An 8562-nucleotide genomic window follows, 5' to 3' on the forward strand; every position below is an offset into this window, starting at 1 on the left:
CCTACTATATTTGCCTACTATTCAGCTTTTATTCCAAAGGGGGAAAGGAAGATGAACAATGTATTTTTTTAGAATAAACTTCTTATATAATAATTTTATGCTTTTTCTTAAAATGGATCCCTCACTAAATTAAAGCAGTCCTTCATAGTTTGAGTGATGAGATCTTATGCTTTTTCCACCATTTTAGTAACTGTTCTTTACAGAGAACATGAGCCGATGTGCACTGTGATAAAAGCTGCTTTTGCCTGGGAATCATTTCTGGAAGTCCAAAGGAATAATTACCATTTGTGTGAAAGTCCAGAAAGAAGGCTCAGAATTTTCAGTTGACGGTGAAGACTGGGATCCTTCTGCTTCAAATATTTCCTTAAATTTTAAGTAGCCTCTTCTTTCGTCAAAATATTTTATCTACTGCTGGGGGCAACTGGCCTCGAATGAGCTCCTCAGCTTCTGGCACCGGGCTGTGTCCTCCTGTTGTCGTCCAGTACAGGTATCGCGCATCCCATCACACCTGCCTTTCCTTCATGGACCGGGTTGCCATTCCTGCAGGGGTCACTTGGGGAGACACGTGACGTGACGTGCGACCCGGGGATCAACCCACGTGGGAGCGCGGTGCAGACTGTGCTTGTGGCACTGTTGCCCTGAAGGTCCATCAATAGCACAGGGAAACTCACTGCGAAAGTGCCCGCCACAGATTGACCATCCTGGCCACCGTCTGCAAATAGGCGAATCCTTGCTTTCTTTTATGGTATGGGCTGTTTCCTTTTCACCTATCAAAGCCATTTGTTAATTCTGAAGACCCCTCCCCTCCATCTGGAATAAGCCTAAGCCTTTTTTTCCGCCCCCCAACCCTCAACGTAATATTTTATTAGTTATTTCAGGATTCTAAAAACACACTTGATCACATTCAATTCCCATTATTCCTAGGTCTACCATCCTACTGTCAACAGCCCCCACCAAAAAAGAAAAAAATCTATCAAGTCCAATTTGTGCTGCCCATATACTTATTAGAGCATGTTCAAACTTCAGAAGCTGGCCTCTTGAAGAAAACTGAATGCTTTCTCTACCCTGCCAGAAGCCATCAATTGTGAAGGGCTACACTTTAGTATCTTTAGCACAATTTTAAAGGACTCTTTTCAAGACCCTCATGTCTGGACTGTTTCTTTTTCTTAGGTGGAGGGAGATGGCACAGAAGCCTTCAAAGTCCCTTATTCTCAGTTATGAGTCTGCAGTCATCAATATCACTACAAAAGAAGCTTTTCTCCTCATAGCAGCCTGCAGCTGCTCAGATCACAGACACCTCTGCTTTGGAGAGGCACCCGACTGATCATGGACATATATTTGGTTGCTAGGGGTAGCACGGCTTATGGACATCAACATGACCTCCAGTGGCATGATCCGGAAAGTATTTCCCGGAGACTCAATCCAGAAAATGAACCATTCTTCATCTCTAGTATCTGGTAGTTGTTAAGAGTCGAGGTGAGAGTGAAGTTGGACATAGTATCGGGGGCTCCAAGTTGCTAATACCACCTTGCCCTGCGGACCAGCAAGCCCTGATGGTATTCCAGTATGCCCATCATGTTTGCAGCTCATGACCATTGCTCTGAGGTACCATTTTCTCCTCCATCCAGCAAGATGAACAGCTGCTGCGGCTGCAGATTCTACACCTGTGCCAGGTTTGGAGCTCTAGTGGTGGTACTGATTAGCAGGTGGCTCCAGGGGAAGGCAGGTTCAGTGGTGGCTGGAATCAATGACCTGCTCCTTCGCTGTGGCTCCCATACCTGTTGCCACCAAATCTCTAGTTCTGATTATCTCCACTGAGTGACCTGCTCCTGTCTGCCATCATTTTAAAAAATGGGCTGGTTTCACATGTGTTTTTGATTAACATACATTTTACATGTTACCTCCATTCTTTTTTGGGGGTGGAGGGGTGCATCAAACTAGATTGATGGTATTCTAGAGAGTAGGGAGGGTTCCCTTGGCCCCTCCTATTATTATGGGGGTCTGGGTTGGAAATTGTGAGGGAGATGCTCAATGTTGGGGGCTGACTTGAGACAGGGACTCCTCAGCAAATGAGGGCCTTTCTCTTGCTCTCAGTGTCCTTGCTGGGCTGGGGTGGGTAGTCCAGGGTTTCTTACTCCTGGAAGTCGTGTAGGACATGAGGAACACCACCCTGTTGCTGTAGCCGTATTCATTGTCATACCAAGAAATGAGCTTTACAAAGTTGTCACTGAGAGCAATGCCAGCCCCAGCATCAGGGGTGGAAGAGTGGGAATTGCTGTAGAAGTCGCAGGAGACAACCTGGTCCTCAGTGTAGCCCAGGATGCCCTTTAGTGGGGCCCTTGGATGCCTGCTTCACCACCTTCTTAATGTCATCATACTTGGCAGGTTTCTCCAGGTGGCATGTCAGATCCACAACAGATGCATTGGGGGTAGAAACACGGAAGGCCATGCCAGTGAGCTTCCCGTTCAGGTTTGTGATGACCTTGCCCACAGCCTTGGCAGCACCAGTGGATGCAGGGATGATGTTCTGGGCAACCTCAAGGCCATCATGCCACAGCTTTCCAGAGGGGCTATCCCCTCTGAATGGCAGTGATGGTATGGACTGTGGTCATGAGTCCTTCTACAATGCCAAAGTTGTCCTAGATGACCTTGGCCAGGAGGGCTAAGCACTTGGTGGTACAGGATGCATTGAGGACAATCTTGAGTCATGAGTCTTGAGTTGTCATGTATCTCGTGGTTCACACCCATTACAAACATGGGGGCATTGGCCAAAGGGGCAGAGATGATGACCCATTTGGCCTCAGCCTTCAAGTGGGCCCTGACCTGCTCCATGGTGGTAAGGATGCCAGAAGGCTCCATGACATATTCAACACCAGCATTACCCCATTTGATATTAGTGGGATCTTGCTCCTGGAAGATGGTTATGGGCTTCCCGTAGATGGCAAGAGTCCCATTCTCAGTCTTGACTGTGCCATTGAATTTGCCACTGAAGAACTGCTTCCTACTTCATTTTTTAAAATTTAAATTATTTTATTCACTCACATTCCAGTCATTGCTCCCACCCAGTCCCCCCCCCCAACAGGTCCTCATTTGATTGCCCCTTCCCCTTGCCTCCGAGAGAGAGCTTTCTCCCCACCAGACCTCCCCTTCCTTGGGGCCTCAAGGCTTTTGAGGATTAAGCACATCTTCTCCCACTGGGGCCAGACTAGGTAGACCTCTGTTATATATGTTCTAGGGGCCTCAGACCAACCGGTGTTTGCTCCTGGTTGGTGGCTAAGTCCCAGGGAGCTTCCTACTTCAATTTATTTTATTTTTTCCTTTTTTTTAATTAGATATTTTATGTATTTGCATTTCAAATGGTATTTCCTTTCCCGGTTCCCCCCCCTCCCATCCCCCTCCCTCTGCTTCTATGAGGATGCTCCCCCTCCTACCCACCCACTCCCACCTCAACATTCTGGCATTCCCCTACACTGGGATATCGAGCCTTCACAGGACCAAGGGCTTCTCCTTCTATTGATGCCAGACAATGCCAACCTCTGTTATGTACATATGCGGGTGGAGCCATGGGTCTCTCCATGTGTACTCTTTGGTTGGTGGTTTAGTCTCCTACTTCATTTGAGATAGCTTTCTTATTTAGGACCACTTGCCCAGGGAATGGTGCCTCTCACAATGGGTTGGCTCCTCTTCCATCAATTAACAACCTGGCTAATCTCCCAGAGGCCTATCCAATCTCATTGCTGAGGCTTTCCACTCTTTAGGCTGTTTTAAGTTGACAGTTAAAGGTAACTAGGACTGAATTTTACCACCTTAGTGCTTTCTCTTAAGGTCTCAGTCATCTCCTGGTGACTTTAATATCATGTCCCTACATTTTGCTGAGTCATATAGCTTGACTTTTTTGCTCAATTATGGGCAAACTGTGTTACGGGTTTGGCGTTTTTGTTGATGAGTGGTCCAAGTTTTTGTTGTACCATTGTTTCCCATTTCTGCTGAATCATGATCTTTTTTTTAACTTTCAAAAGTTCCATATACTTCAGTGTGTGCTTGTGGGCTTTAGCAGCTGCCAAGGCATGTGTATGCAGAGCACAGGACAATTTGAAGAAATTGGAAGAAGTGGGGAGGTAGAAAAAGATATAATTCTATTTTAATTAAATTTTCAAAAATTTTTGAAAAATAGTCACTATTGCTTGGGGGAAATAAAGTGTCTCTGAAGACCTGATATAAGATGCAGCTTTCGCCTCATGGATAAGCATCCTCTAGGCTTTTCTGTTTTAGGAATTTACGACTTGTGACAGTCACTTATCTCTGTGCCTTTAGCTTTGCATAAATAACATGGCCTTACCTGCACAAGTAAACAAGAACTCAAAAATCAGCATCCACAGAATGACAGATGCCAGGACATTCTCCTGTTTGGCTGCCTCATGAACTCAAGTGAAAATAATAAAATAAAATGAAATACAATACATTAAAAAGTTTTTTAGGAAAATCATTTTCTAAATGCTTCTTATAACAATTAAATATTTAACAAAGTGCTTATTTTAGATTTGTTAGTTAAAAAAACCATCCCCCGGACTGTTTTAGATCACTGTTAGATAAATTCTCTGTGTTTCAAATGTACTTTCTATGTTTTCATTTGAATACAAATGTTTCATTAAAAAAAGATATTATGGGTTTACAAAATCTTGCTTAAATAAGAAAGATTTAATGTTTTAAAAGATAATTAATTTTAGTTTCTATTGAGTCTGTTGGGCTTAGCATTGCTGTTTGCTGCTGGCAGATTTGGCACTCGGCCATAGACACAGCCAGGTCAGCTTCGGAAAATGGAAGTCAGTTGCTGAGTCCTTGAACAAGGCCCATCTTCAATGCTATAACAAATATGCTTATGGGCTGATTGGGCAATGACATAGATGAACGGGGGGAGAGGCTGACTGGTATTCATAAAATGGTTATCCTGTCTGCATGGGCATGGATGTCTTCTCCACAGAGGACAATGGAATGTATATTGTTTTCATGTCTTTTAGCAGTTGGGAGTGATCTAGCTACATATCTCTTCCATAGATGTCTTTCTCATCAATTTTGCAATGATGTTTCTTTCAAATTCTGTGATTACAGCGCATGAATACAGCCTACAGTATATAAGGTCACATCTGGATATTTTTCTATGAGAAATGAATAAACTTGTACACTGCCTAACATTTTGCCCACTGTGAAGATTTCAACTGTGAAGTTGCCCAGAAGAATCTCTAATGTAGTCATCTACTTCCAGGTGATCTGGCATGTAATGCAGTACCATGAGTAAACCACGCCCTAAGCTCCTCTTCCTTACAGATTGTAGACCATATTCCTTAGGTCACACATGTTTGGGGACAGAAGGCACTGCTACAAAAGTAGAACCATGGACACTTGGAAAACTTCTTCCCATAATTGTTTTTTGCTTTCAAAACTTGTTTGCGCCTAGTCACATATCCACCATTTCCATTTGTTGATGGGTTGCTGTTAGGCAAGCCCAACATGATGGTTTGGTAGGGCAGAGAACACTCATAATAAGGAGCTCAAGTTGCATAGTAACTTGGACTCATTTTTTTTAAAGATTTATTTATTTATTATATATAAGTACACTGTAACTTCTTCAGACACATCAGAAGAGGGCATCCGGTCTCATTACAGATGGTTGTGAGCCACAATATGGTTGCTGGGATTTGAACTTAGGACCCCTGGGAGAGCAGTCAGTGCTCTTAACCTCTGAGTCATCTCTCCAGCCCCAAGACCCATTGTTAAAAGTTCAATTTTTATTTTATATTAGTCCCCTAGGGGCCCATGAGCTGCCTCTCAAAGGAAGACTCCAAGGATGACGGCAAGCACTCCCTCCAGAATCCCAAGTGCCTCTGTTGTGACTAACTGATTGAGGCCTGCAAAAGGTTCTGTACTGGCAGGTTTTTGTGTGTCAACTTGACATAAGTTAGAGTCATTAGAGAGAAAGAACCGTCAGTTGACAAAATGCCTCCATGAGATCTACCTATAAGTCATTTTCTCAATTAATGATCAGTTGGAGAGGGCTCAGCCCATGATGGGTTATGCCATACTAGAATGGTGTCTCGAGTTCTATAAGGAGGCTGAGGAAGCCATGGGAAATAAACCAATAAGCAGCCTCTCTCCATGGCCTCTGCATTAGTTCCTGCCTCCAGGATCCTGCCCTGTTTGGGCTCCTGACCCAACTCCTCAATAAAAATCAGCAAGTTGGAAGTGTAAACAATACATCTTTTTCTTCTCAACTTGCTTTTTGCTTTTTTCTTCATGGTGTTTTGTTGCAGCAATAAAATCCCTAACTAAGACAGGTACCACACAGCATTTCTTTCTTGACACCTTAACTATAACTGGGTCTGGTGAATCACATGGCTTAAGTTCTAATAGCAGCCTGGACCTGTTCAAGAGCCTTCTCCTGATCCAAGACCCATTTGAAACTAATCCTTTGGAGAAACATGATTCAAGTGCAATTGGCTTAATAAGCCAAACATTTGTAGTAACACCTATTTAGAAATTTGATGTAGTGCATACACACAGATACCCATGATCGTGCCACAGTCTGCCTTTCTTCTCTATTCCTCACTTTCTCCTAGCTGTCTTGCATTAAGCAGGGTTAGGAGACTCACCCGTTCTAAGCAGCATGGCTGTTGATGTTTCATGCCCATTCCTCCTGATCATGGGTTCCACATTTTCCAGATATCAGTACTTCCTATATTGATGCTATAAAGAGGGAAATCTACTAACCAGAGCTGGGGTTAACATACACGCAAGCATCCATGCTTGCTGCGTTAACCCACTACAGTGTCAAATTTCATTTTTTTGTTTGTTTTTGTTTTTTGTTTTTGTTTTGTAACAATAGCATCATCTAACCCATTATGACGACTGCTACATTTATAATCACGTCTTGGTTATCCTGAGCCTCTTGATATTCTGAGCCCCCATTTTCTCATCTGCAAAGTAGAAATAATAGTGCTTAGTGCAAAGCACACCTGATTGTTTTATCTCCTTTTCTTGCTTGCCCACATTATGTCAAGAAATTCTTGTGTTGTCAATCTATGGGCGTGCTTTTCCAGCAGAAACCAGCCAATTAGAGGGCTGACTAGTGTAGAGTTATTATTTCTTCAGTTCAGGCCCAGAATTGGTTCAGAGCAGAAGAAAGAAAAATGATATACCCTCTTTACCACTTAGGAAAGAAGATAGTATTTATGGGTATCGATATGCGGAACCAAAAGCTTCATTTAGCTTTGTACTTTTCCTATTACCATCCAATGAGCTCTCTCCTCTCTTTTTCTCTGCCTAAGATCCTGCAAACAAGAGTCCTGACCCAATGCCTGTACCTTGCGGTTATTCCAAGGATTAAATAAAGCAACGCATTCAAGTGCTTGCCACATTACACAGGCTCCAAACACGACGGCTATTATGGCTGATGTGGGTTGCTAGAGGCCTGTATTCATGAGCACAATATCTTGCTCACTCGTGGGTCTCAATCCTTTAGGTAACCTTAAGATTTGATGAGCTCATAAACTGAGACCATATTATTTTGGGCCCCACAGAACTTTCTCCACGTGGCTGCATGTAGCTGCTTTGCCCTTCAATGCCTGGGAGGGACCTCATTTGAAACAGCTATTTGGAACCTTTTATTGTATATGCTTCAGGGATGTTGTCTACAGCTTTATTCAGGACCCCACCTACAAAGACACATTAAGACATTCTTCTCAGGCTTGTGAGGGAAGGAAAGGTTGACTTTCCCTACAGTGATCATTTTCCATTGTTTTATATGGGCACCGGAGATGACTGAACTCACAGGGGTTGGAGTCAGAGCTCAAAGCACACTTTCTGCTATTTTATTTTAAAACTTCATGTGACTTTTAAAGATCGTACTTTTCATCATACACCCATGTTTATTTAGATGGACTTTCTAAATCCTGCATCAAGCCGGGTGTTGAGTATTTCCAATGCTGATGTGAAATCTGTGGCTCCCTTTTGATAATAATAAGGTATAGAGGCTACAATTGAATTTTAGTCACTGTCTAATTGCTCTTTCCTTTCTTAGATCCTCACTTTATATTTGGCTTTCTATTTTATGGCATATTTTCTTATGAATGTCTCAAATACTTTGTATAAATAAATAGATTATAAATAAATAAAAAGCATTCCTATAAACATAAAAAAACAATTGACAAGCTTGAAATCATATTCCTTGAGGCACAGGATATGTGCTTAGTTTCCTACTAATAGCTCTCTTATCCCCAGTGTTAGTGAAATTAATTCAACAGAAAAGAAGTGCTTAAAATTTTAACAACACCAAAACACATAAAGTCATAGCTTATGCTCTCTGTTAAAACTCAACCCAAAGTTCTAACTTTAAGAGAAAAACACCAAAATCACTGTCAGAAGACAGACCTGAATCAGCATTTGAGAAAACAGGTATGTCTCTGTCTCTGTCTCTGTCTCTCTCTCTAACAGAAGATAACAAGAAAACATACTTTGTCAACAGAAGTTCTCATTGTAGCTTCAACTTTACACAGAAAACATGCAATA

At 42.5% G+C, this 8562-nt stretch overlaps 2 pseudogenes; both read right to left on the reverse strand.

Moving 5' to 3' along the window:
- Positions 1-252: 252 nt before the first annotated feature.
- Coa6-ps2 (cytochrome c oxidase assembly factor 6, pseudogene 2) lies at positions 253-538 on the reverse strand (annotated as a pseudogene).
- Positions 399-3028, reverse strand: Gapdh-ps31 (Glyceraldehyde-3-phosphate dehydrogenase, pseudogene 31; annotated as a pseudogene).
- Between the last annotated feature and the right edge of the window lie 5534 nt (positions 3029-8562).

Source organism: Rattus norvegicus, chromosome 7 (assembly GCF_036323735.1).
Source record: "Rattus norvegicus strain BN/NHsdMcwi chromosome 7, GRCr8, whole genome shotgun sequence".
In the NCBI taxonomy this organism is placed as follows: Eukaryota; Metazoa; Chordata; class Mammalia; order Rodentia; family Muridae; genus Rattus; species Rattus norvegicus.